This window comes from Aquarana catesbeiana, linkage group LG07 (genome assembly GCF_042186555.1).
Source record: "Aquarana catesbeiana isolate 2022-GZ linkage group LG07, ASM4218655v1, whole genome shotgun sequence".
In the NCBI taxonomy this organism is placed as follows: Eukaryota; Metazoa; Chordata; class Amphibia; order Anura; family Ranidae; genus Aquarana; species Aquarana catesbeiana.
The window spans coordinates 35676226-35688607 of NC_133330.1; the positions used below are offsets into that span (position 1 = coordinate 35676226).

The 12382-nt window shown below is 42.8% G+C and overlaps 1 protein-coding gene across 1 annotated transcript in view; it reads left to right on the forward strand.

Annotated features, from left to right (window-relative positions):
- Positions 1–1401: 1401 nt before the first annotated feature.
- Positions 1402–12382, forward strand: part of PRRT3 (proline rich transmembrane protein 3) — a 116996-nt gene continuing 106015 nt past the window's right edge. The window contains exon 1 of the mRNA XM_073591961.1: positions 1402–1841. The gene's annotated coding sequence lies outside the window, so the exon portion shown is untranslated. The remainder of the gene's footprint in view (positions 1842–12382) is intronic.

Below are 12382 nucleotides of genomic sequence, written 5' to 3' on the forward strand. Positions count from 1 at the left end.
GAGCGCATCCGTACTGAGTTTCTATGGTGTGAACTGGCCCTAAAACGCATCAAAAACGCACTGGAACGCCTGAGGGCCAAAATCAAAAATGCACTGAAACGCATCAAAAAACGCGTCACAAAAGTGCATGCAGAAAAGCATCTGGAACGCATCTGGACTGCGTTTCTAAGGTGTGAACTGGCCCTAAAACGCATCAAAAACGCACTGGAACGCCTGAGGGCCAGTTCACACCACATGCAAAACAGTGCGTTTTTTTTCTGCATCAAAAACGCATGGAAAGTAGGTTATATGGTTTTCAATAGCATAGTTCACACCAGTGCTTGCAGTTTCAGAAAAGAAAAAGTAGAACATGCTGCATTTTTCCTGCACTGGACTGTACTGGAACGCTGTAAAACGCATCAAAATTGCAACTAAATGCACCAAAAAATGCGCTGGAGCACACATGTCCTTATTAAAGGTTATGAAAAAAGAGGGGGGGGGGTGCACTGGACTGCAATAAAGAAAATAACAAACCAAATGACCATAAAGACTGGACTGCATCAAAAACGCATTGAAACGCATCAAAAATGCGTCAAAACTGCGCATTCATAAAAGCATCTGGAACGCATCTGGACTGCGTTTCTATGGTGTAAACTGGCCCTAAAAAAACGCATCAAAAAACGCACTGGACCCTTGTATAGTAAAAAAAAAAAAACAGGAAAAACAAAGAAAAGAAAAAAAAGCACCCGGAATGCATCAAAAACGTGTTAAAAACTTGCATGCAGAAATGCATCCGGGATGGATCCGAAGTGTGTTTTTGTGGTGTGAACTGACCCTAAGGACAGTGCGTTTTTTTTTTTTTTTTTTTTTGGTGTGTTTAGGTGCGTTTTTGATGCGTTTTACAGCGTTCCAGTACAGTCCAGTTTTTAATGCATTTTTGGCACATTTTTATGTGTTTCTGGATGCATTCCAGATGGTTTTTTAACTGTTTTTTTTTTTCTGGTGCATTTTTGATGCATTTTTGATGCATTCCAGTGCGTTTTTGATGCGTTTTACAGCGTTCCAGTACAGTCCAGTGCAGGGAAAATGCAGCATGTTCTACTTTTTGCTCCGGAACTGGAAAGCCCTGGAACTGACTGCACTGGTGTGTGAACTATGCCATTAAAAACCATATAACCTACTTTCCATGCGTTTTTGATGCAGAAAAAAAAAAACGCACTGGACTGCGAAAATGAAGTGGCCCTTGGATAATATTGACTTATCCTGAAGCTCGGGGGTTAAGTGAAGAGATCAGTGAGTGCCGAAGCCGCCGATCAAACAACAACAGCGAGGCGATTGCTACATCGAGTCCAACAACACTTCACAAAGGCGACATTGATGCGTTTTCTTTTTTTTTTTATGTGACCTATTTGTGACACACAACAAAGACAGACGAGAAGAAGACGCAGCCGCCGCCGCTTGTCTCTCGTGTTCTGCCAGATCTCTCCATCGCAGGAAGAACTTTTCCTGGAGTTCTTTTCCCTCTTCTTCCTGGCATAGAAATAGGAGAGGTTGGGAAGTGCGGAGAGGAGTCCTCCTGCTCGCTCTCCTCTCTTTTTTTTTTCCTCTTGGCTGGCTTGGATGTGGAGGTGTAGCCCTGAGCTTTATTACTCAGAGTCTTCAGATTACTGGAGTCACTGGGAGGGAAGGAGGGAAGGAGGCGCACACAACACACGGCTGGTACCTGGAGCAGCGGGATCGCGCTTCATTCATGCGTTGGCACCGGGGGGACAAGCATAGGGGCCCCTCTACATAGGACCCCGGGGCAGAGCCTCCTGTGTACGGGCAAGGAGCCCACACAACACCGCTTCATTCCTCTACAGGTAAGGCTGCTCTGTCACCTCCACATTTATTTCTGTCTTATAGACGATCAAATGAGAAAATCGATCGAAATGCAAAAAAAAATAAAAATGTCATATAATGGAAGGATTTCATAGATTGCTGCTTGCCAGTCCTTAGATGTGGTGGCTGCATTCATTTTCTTTTTTTTGCCTTTTATTTTCTCCTGGTGATCCTGCCAGTAACACACTTCCTGTCCTCGGGTGACAACGCTCACTCACTGTACTGTATCTATGGAGAAGTGTTGTCACCCTCTTCTGCTCTCCTGATTTGGACTGTAAATATCCTAGAACATTTTTTTTATGTATCATAGCTTATCAGGCTTTAGATGTGGTGGCTGCATTTGTTTTCTCTTTATTTTCACCTGGTGATCCTGTCCTCGGGTGACAACGCTCAATCACTGTACTGTATCCATGGAGAAGTGTTGTCACCCTCTTCTCCTCTCCTGATTTTAGGTATCGGAGCTTATCAGTCTTTAGATGTGGTGGCTGCATTCATTTTCATTTTTTTTTTCCCTTTTATTTTCACCTGGTGATCCTACCAGTAACACACTTCCTGTCCTCGGGTGACAACGCTCACTCACCCTTCTCTATATAGAGAAGTGTTGTCACCCTCTTCTGCTCTCCTGATTTGGACTATAAATATCCTAGAACATTTTTTTTTTTATGTATCGGAGCTTACCAGTCTTTAGATGTGGTGGCTGCATTCATTTTTTTTTTCTTTTTTCTCTTTATTTTCACCTGGTGATCCTGCCAGTAACACACTTCCTGTCCTCGGGTGACAACGCTCACTCACCCTGCTGTATCTATGGAGAAATGTTGTCACCCTCTTTTACTCTCTTGATTTGGACCATAAATACCCTAGAACATTTTTTTTTCATGTATTACCAATCTTTAGATGTGGTTACTTTATTTATTTATTTTTCAGTTTTTATCTTTTACTTTCACCTGTCACCTGTTAATTACACCTGATGATCCTGCCAGTAACACACTTCCTGTCCTCAGGTGACAACGCTCGCTCACCCTTCTGTATCTATGGAGAAATGTTGTCATCCTCTTTTACTCTCTTGATTTTTACCATTAATACCCTAGAACAATTTTTTGCTTTGTTGCTTTATTTATTTTTATTTATTTTTATTTATTTTTCAATTTTTATCTTTTGCTTTCTCCTGTCACCTGTTAATTACACCTGGTGATCCTGCCAGTAACACACTTCCTGTCGTTGGGTGACAACACTCACTCACTGTACTGTATCTATGGAGAAGTGTTGTCACCCTAGGCTGCTCTCCTGATTTGGACTACAAATACTCCTCGAATATCTGTTGTATATATTGCAGCTTATCAGTCTTTAGATGTGGTGGCTGCATTCATTTTTTCACATCACCCTTCTGTGTCCAGCCTGTGTTGTCACCCTAGAACAATTCTTTTGAACGTATTGCCGCTTATCAGTCCTTAGATGTGGTGGCTGCATTCATTTTCTTTTTTTTCCCTTTAATTACACCTGGTGATCCTGCCAGTAACACACTTCCTGTCCTCAGGTGACAACGCTCACTCACCCTTCTGTATATAGAGAAGTGTTGTCACCCCCTTCTGCTCTCCTGATTTGGACTATAAATATCCTAGAACATTTTTTTTTAATGTATCTGAGCTTACCAGACTTTAGATGTGGTGTCTGCATTCGTTTTCTTTTTTTCCCTCTTTCATTTCACCTGGTGATCCTGCCAGTAGCACACTTCCTGTCCTAGGATGACAACGATCTCTCACCCGTCTGTGTATATTTAGAATTGTTGTCACCCTCTTCTGATTTGGACTACAAATACCCAAGAACATTTTTTTAAATGCATTGGAGCTTACCAGTCTTTAGATGTGGTGACTGCATTAGTTTTCTTTATTCAGCTTTTTTTTTTCTTTTACTTTCTCCTGTCACCTGTTAGTTACACCTGGTGATCCTACCAGTAACACACTTCCTGTCCTAAGGTGACAACACTCAGTCATTTTCTGTATCTATAGAGAAGTGTTGTCACCCTAGACTGCTCTCCTGATTTGGACTACATATACCCTAGAACACATTTATATATATATATATATATATATATATATTTTTTTTTTTTCCTTTATATATTGCAGCTTGCCAGTCTTTAGATGTGGTGGCTGCATTAGTTTTCTTTTTTTAGTTGTTTTTTACTTTCACCTGTCAGCTTACCAACACTCGCTTACTGTACTGTATCAATAGAGAAGTGTCGTCACCTTAGCCTGCGCTCCTGATTTGGACTACAAACACCTCCAACTCTCTTCATTTTCATTACAAGGGGGTTGACACGTTTTGTAGTTTACAGAAAAGAACTGGAAAAGGCTGACAACATTGTTTTCGAGATATCAGTTCAGTGCACAGGAAGTGACGGGGGACACTGGATTTCTGGCGGGATCAACGCGTATTGTTCTAAACTTACAGAAAATGTTTTTAGACTGAAAAAGAAAGCAAATGCAGCCACCACATCTAAACAGTGGCAATGTGAAATATATTACAGTTTGTTCTTGGATTTAGATATCTGATATATATATACATATATATATATATTACAGCTTAGACATACCTCCCAACTTTTTGAGATGGGAATGAGGGACACCTATCAGAAAAAGTATGTAGGCATAGGACACACCCCTTGCCACGCCCCCTTAAAGGAGAATTGTACAAAAAAAACAAGATTGGTTAAACCCAAAAGTGCTTTTTTTACCACTACTATTCCTTTATATTAGCTCTTAAAATTTACAAATGCAGCAATTTAGAAATCAGATGAAAGGTTTAGCGCTGGAAAACACTTTTTGATAGATAAAAAGAGCATTTTATATACAACTATAGAGATCAGACCAAAATGAGGGGCATCAGAGGGACAGTTCCTCGAAATCAGGGACAGTTGGGAGCTGTGTAGATGTGGTGGTTGCATTTGTTTTCTTTTTTTAGGCCAAAAACATTTTCTGCAAGTTCAGAACAATACTCATTGATCCCACCAAAAAAACATTGTCCTTGTCACTTTGTCACTTCCTGTTGAACTGACATCTCAAACAATGTTATCAGCCCTTTTTGCAGTTATTTTCTGTGAACTATAAGTCACCTCCCCTCTGTGTTATGGAGACAAAGAAAGGGGGAGGTGTTTGAAGTCCAAAACAGAAGATCAGCCTTTGGTGACAACGCTGCTCCTCCGGAGATACAGGACAGTGAGTGAGCGTTAGTGGAAGTGTTAAAGTGCAAGTGAGTGAGCGTTGTCACATCTAGAGAGTGACATTGCTGCCCATTATTTTTTGCAAAATATCTTAAGCTCTGATTGGATGAAGAGCGTCTGTGAACAGCAATTTTCAAGTCTTGCCACAGATTCTCAATTGGATTTAGGTCTGGACTTGGACTGGGCCATTCTAACACATGAATGTGCTTTAATCTAAACCATTCCATTGTAGCTTTGGCCAGTGGTGGAAGTATAGGGGTCGCTGAGGTCGCCATGGCGACCGGGCCCCATGCTGCAGGGGGCCCTTGAGGGCCCCCTGTATATTTCAATAGGAGGAGCGGCTGAGACAGGGAGCTCATCACACTGATAGACCTAAAGTGAAAGCCCGGTGTGTGCTCTTTGTCTCCCCCTACAGTGCAGTACCCGGCAGGAAGAGGTAAGGTAAAGGACTGCCGATTTTTAAAAGGCTTTCTGTATGTGTATGTATGTGTGTGTTTATATGTGTATGTATGTATGTGTTTATATGTGTATGTATGTATGTGTTTATATGTGTATGTATGTATGTGTTTATATGTGTATGTATGTATGTGTTTATATGTGTATGTATGTATGTGTTTATATGTGTATGTATGTGTGTGTTTATATGTGTATGTATGTGTGTGTTTATATGTGTATGTATGTGTGTGTTTATATGTGTATGTATGTATGTGTTTATATGTGTATGTATGTATGTGTTTATATGTGTATGTATGTGTGTGTTTATATGTGTATGTATGTGTGTGTTTATATGTGTGTGTTTATATATGTATGTGTGTGTTTATATGTGTATGTATGTATGTGTTTATATGTGTATGTATGTGTGTGTTTATATGTGTATGTATGTATGTGTGTGTTTATATGTGTATGTATGTGTGTGTTTATATATGTATGTGTGTGTTTATATGTGTGTGTTTATATATGTATGTGTGTGTTTATATGTGTGTGTTTATATATGTATGTGTGTATTTATATATGTATGTGTGTGTTTATATATGTATGTGTGTGTATATATACAGTATATGTGTGTGTATTGTGTGTGTGTGTTTATAATTATGTATGCACATTTTATGTATGTGCGTTTAATCCTGACCCCCCTATATGTGTATTTTTTTCTTGCTTGTTCAAAGTACTAGCAAAATTAGGCTGTTCCTCTGAAAAGCGATCCAGGCTCAGATCGCTTTTCAGAGGCATTTGACAGCTGGTAAAGAGGCAATATGTGGCCTCTTGAACGCCTGTTTTAACCCCTTAAACGCATCATCACTATGCTGCAACTTCATGTAATGCACACAGTAGTGGGGTGGTTGCAGTGCAGCCCCATTCACCTCGGGGGGTGTACAAGGTGCCTTGACTGGAAAAAGATTGAGAAACACCGACATAGAGGAACCCATCTCTCCATTTTCTCTCCATTTTCCTCCTGCAGCCTCTGATTGCCTGTGGGAAGGAGAGGAGGAGAAGCGGGGGGGGGGCGATGGAGAAATCGGTTCCTTTATATGTTGCCACCCACTTGGGACCAGCCCTGTTGCGCCACCGGGCTCGGAGGAAAGGGCCCTGCTCGGGGGTCAGGGGGGCCCTTCATGGTTTCTTGCATCGGGGCCCTGAAGGTTCTAGTGACGGCTCTGGCTGTATGTTTAGGGTCGTTGTCCTGCTGGAAGGTGAACCTCCGCCTCAGTCTCAGGTCTTTTGCAGACTCTAACAGGTTTTCTTCTAAGATTGCTCTGTATTTGGCTCCATCCATCTTCCCATCCACTCTGATCAGCTTCCCTGTCCCTGCTGAAGAAAAGCATCCCCACAACATAATACTGCCACCACCATGTTTCACGGTGGGGATGGTGTGTTCAGGGTGATGTGCAGTGTTAGTTTTCCCCCACACTCAGAGTTTTGCTTTTAGGCCAAAAAGTTCAATTTTGGTCTCATCTGACCAGAGCACCTTCTTCCACATGTTTGCTGTGTCCCCCACATGGCTTCTCACAAACTGCAAACAGGACTTCTTATGACTTTCTTTCAACAATGACTTTCTTCTTGTCACTCTTCCATAAAGCCCAGATTTGTGGAGAACACGACTAATAGTTGTCCTGTGGACAGATTCTCCCACCTGAGCTGTGGATCTCTGCAGCTCCTCCAGAGTTACCATGGACCTCTTGGCTGCTTCTCTGATTAATGCTCTCCTTGCCCGGCCGGTCAGTTTAGGTGGACGGTCATGTCTTGGTAGGTTTGCAGTTGTGCCATATTCTTTCTATTTTCGGATGATGGATTGAACAGAGCTCCGTGAGATGTTCAAAGCTTGGGATATTTTTTTAATAACCTAACCCTGCTTTATACTTCTCCACAACTTTATCCCTGACCTGTCTGGTGTGTTCCTTGGCCTTCATTATGCTGTTTGTTCACTAAGGTTCTCTAACAAACCTCTGAGGGCTTCACAGAACAGCTCTATTTATACTGAGATTAAATTACAGACAGGTGGACTCTATTTAACTAATTAGGTGACTTCTGAAGGCAATTGGTTCCATTAGATTTTAGTTAGGGGTATCGGAGTAAAGGAGGGCTGAATACAAATGTACCCCACACTTTTAAGATATTTATTTGTAAAAAAGTTTGGAAAACCATTTATCATTTTCCTTCCACTTCACAATTATGTGCCACTTTGTGTTGGTCTATCACATAAAATCCCAATAAAATACATTTACGTTTCTGGTTGTAACATGACAAAATGTGGAAAATGTCAAGGGGTATGAATACTTTTTCAAGGCACTAATATATATATGACGTGTTTTTGGTTTATTTGACAATCTTAGGTTTAGATCCTCTTTATGGGTTTGTTGTAGTTTCTTCTTCTTCCGAGGATTACCCGAATGTCAGACAATGAAATCAGCATCTTTGCTAGAAAACATCTCCATTACAAATGACAGGATGGGCCGCCTAGAGAGTGTTCTGTGTTCAGCGGATCCTTAGGGGACATGGAGCAGGAAGATTCACCTGCAGCAAATTTTAGGTGAACGTCCCATTTAGTGCTTTATTCATTTGTAGCCAGCTCTTCACACAGAGATCACAGTATTCCCTCTGACAACGCTTTCATCTGCTTTTCTCTCCAGAAGGACGGCGCCATCTTTCTTCCGGCGTCATTTCGGTTCAGCAGCTCCTTACTAGACTGAGATGACGGCACAGAGATGTCACAATCCTGTACAGTTCATGATTGTGAATACAAATGTCTGACGCAGATCAGCCCCCTTGCAGCAGCCTCCTACTTTGCGATGGAGTTACAATGCTGCAGTCTGATCACCGGGGGGGGGGGGATTAAGGAAATGCTTCCTCCTGCCTGCAGCAGACTGGTGACATCATCTCAGTCTAGACAAAGTCACTGGAGTGGAGCTTAAAGCCTGATTTGTAATGATAATGATGGAGGAGTTCTGAAAACTGACACTGCGGATATATATTGTGACATGTCAGGAATTTCTTCCCGCAGACTTGTGGAGTTACTGAAAGTTTACTGTAAAGTGGAACTGAAATCCATTCACATATTTTACATAATTTTTCTGTTTACACGTGACAGGTACTCTTTATCTGATCCTGCATTTTTTTTAGACGTTGGATGGAAATGAATATGTCTGATTAAAATGGTATTAATCCCAAAAGCAAACATTTATTATATTGCAGCTTGCCGATTCTTAGATGTGGTGGCTGCATTCGTTTTCTTTTTAAGCTTTCTTTCTTCTATTTTCGTCTGGTGATCCAGCCAGCAAGTCTGTTGTTTTTTTCAGAAGCACAAGCTCTCCAGCAGTATGTATCGGTTTACATGGATGAAACAAACCACTTAGCGCTAGCAGGGGTGCTTACAACGATCAGCTTTTATTTATTCGTGCAAAATCTTTATCCTGAAAGGAAAAAAAAACACTTTGCTGTAACTGCTTATAAAGTGTGAGCTGGAGTTTGGTTTCTATTTGTTAGTGTATTTAAATCTGCTACTATGTCTAACACTCCCCTCCCCCCAGGCTGCAGTCCAAAGGTGCTCCCTGTGCTCCTTCGTCCAGAGTGGAGGCACTCTAATACAGGAGGTGTGTTACTGGTCTGATCACCAGGTGAAAATAGAGTGGGGGGGAGCCTAAAAAAAGAAAACTAATGCAGCCGCTACCTCTAATGATTGGTGAGCTGCAATGTATTACATTTTTGGTTTTTGATTTAATATCGCTTTAACAATATTTATTAGAGAATGTTCAGTGATCTCACGTCCTTGATATTGGGACCCTCATTGCATTGAGTCATATATTGTATGGTACCTGGGTTGTCAGACGGGCAATAAATGGGTGGTCCTGGGTGATAACTATTTGGGAATGTCACCTGTTTCTAAATAATTAAAATAATGGGGCACCACAATAGTAGTCCGAGAAAAGAAATATGCTAATATGTGAGTTTTCAATGTTTCTGAAAAGCATGGGTCCCAAAACCACGGTCCACTGACAAAGAAAAATGGTTAATAAGGAGCCCAGGATAGTGGTCCACTGACACATGGAGAGCAGAATACTGGTCCTCGGAAACAAGAAGAACAGAATAGTGGCCCAGTAACACAAGGAGAGAAGAATAGTGACCCACTGACACAAGCAGCCCAGAATAGTGGTCCACTGACACAAGGAACCCGGAATAGTGGTTAACTGACACAAGCAGCCCAGAATAGTGGTCCACTGACACAAGCAGCCCAGAATAGTGGTCCACTGACACAAGCAGCCCAGAATAGTGGTCCACTGACACATGGAGAGCTGAATAGCGGTCCTCTGACACAAAGAGATCAGAATAGTGGTCCGCTGATACAAGAAGCCCAGAATAGTGGTCCTCGGAAACAAGAAGAACAGAATAGTGGCCCAGTAACACAAGGAGAGAAGAATAGTGACCCACTGACACAAGCAGCCCAGAATAGTGGTCCACTGACACAAGCAGCCCAGAATAGTGGTCCACTGACACAAGCAGCCCAGAATAGTGGTCCACTGACACATGGAGAGCTGAATAGCGGTCCTCTGACACAAAGAGATCAGAATAGTGGTCCGCTGATACAAGAAGCCCAGAATAGTGGTCCTCGGAAACAAGAAGAACAGAATAGTGGCCCAGTAACACAAGGAGAGAAGAATAGTGACCCACTGACACAAGGATCCCAGAATTGTGGTCCTCTAACACAAGGAACCCGGAATAGTGGTTAACTGACACAAGCAGCCCAGAATAGTGGTCCACTGACTCAAGGAGCCGAGAATAGTGCAACACTGACACAATGGGTCCAGAACAGTGGGCCACTGACACCAGGAATCCAGGATAGTGGTCAGCTTACACAAGTAGCCCAGATTAGTGGTCCCCTGACACAAGGAGAGCAGAATAGTGGGCCTCTGACAAAAGGAGCCACTAGAATAGTGGTCAGCTGACACAAAGAGAGCAGAAACGTGGTCCACTGACACAAGGAGCCCAAAATAGTGGTCCTCTGATACAAGGAGCCCAGAGTAGTGGTCCACTGACACAAGGAGCCCAGAATAGTGGTCCACTGATACAAGGGATTCAGAATAGTGGTCCACTGATACAAGGGGTGCAGAATAGCGGTCCACTGACACAAGGGGTCCAGAATAGTGGTCCACTGACACAAGGAGCCCAGAATAGTGGTCCACTGACACAAGGAGCCCAGAATAATGGTCCACTAACATAAGGAGCCCAGAACAGTGCGCCACTAACACAGTGGGTCCACAATAGTGGTCCACTGACACTAGGAACCCAGAAAAGGGGTCCAGGGTAGTGGCCAACTGACAAAACTAGCCCAGAAAAGTAGTCAACTGACACAAGGAGCCCAGAACAGAGCAACACTGACACAATGGGTCTAGAATAGGGGTCCACTGACACAATGGGTCTAGAATAGGGGTCCACTGACACAATGGGTCTAGAATAGCGGTAAACTGATCAAAGTGGCCCAGAACAGTGGTACCCTGATACAGGAGGGTTATTGTTAGACTTGGTGGGAGGGTTAGTGCTGGGTTTAGTGTTATGAGTACAGGGGAAGTTAGGTTAGGGAAAAGGGGAAGGCAAAAGGTTACAGGGAAGGTTTTTTTTATGCCGTGTACACACGATCGGACTTTCCGACAACAAAACCGTTCCTTTTTTTTTACGACGGATGTTGGCTCAAACTTGTCTTGCATACACACAGTCACACAAATGTTGGCCAACAATTACGAACGTGGGAACGCGGTGACGTACAAGACGTACGACGAGCCGAGAAAAATGAAGTTAGCCAGTGCGGCTTCTTCTGCTTGATTCCGAGCATGCGTGGAACTTTTGTGCGTCGGACTTGTGTACACACGATCGGAAATTCCGACAACAAAGTTTTTTTGGCAGAAAATCCGATTGTGTGTACGGGGCATTAAAGTTTCGGGGAGGGTTATTGTTGGGGTTCCTGGGATGTTGGGAACACAGGGAACGTTAGGGAGTCAGGGTCAGTTAGTGTCGGGGGGGGGGGGGGGGGGTTCAGGCATCATTTCAGAAAAAGTGCTAAATATGACCAACCCTGAGCCCCATCTGCTGAAACCTGATGTATTAACCTGAAATACCGGAGATTGCAGTCCCAGAATAACAGAACTCTGACCTGGGAGACCCACAACAAGGATACGCTGATAACTGAGATCCCGAAATAACACCCCAATACCTGAGATTGCAGAACAATGTTACACAGACCTCCGTGTCTCCAAAGAACGATCGGGAATACAAAACAAGAACAAAATCGATGTGTCACAAAATTGTGACAATGTTACCCGCAAATAAACCCCAGATTGCAGTAGATTCACCCAAAGTTCACCCCACACAGGTAATACAATTTGATTGCACAATCTCCTTTAGATCCTCCAATAAGTAGATAGCACAAGGGTTTGCCTGATTGGATGAAAAGTGATTGGATGGATGAGGTATTGCAAAGTTTTGGTAAATCTAAAAAGAACTGTACAGAAATTGTATGGCCAGATTGTAATGTGTATGGGAAGCCTAAGAATAGACTTTATGTTGTGTTGATCTTTTATTTGCTCTCAAGTGACCTGTGACGCGTTCTGTCTGACACGTCGCGGTGTCTCCTAACCTGTCGATCAGGAATGTTGAGTACACAACATGTTATTGTTGATGTTGCAGACAGTATAGGTTACATTGTATACACTGCAGCCCTGTACAGGTGACACCGCATCCCTCCGATCTTTCGGGAAGATTGCTCGGTACACGGGACTGACGTTCACAGTCGCCCTAAAGCTGTTTATCTGCACGCTG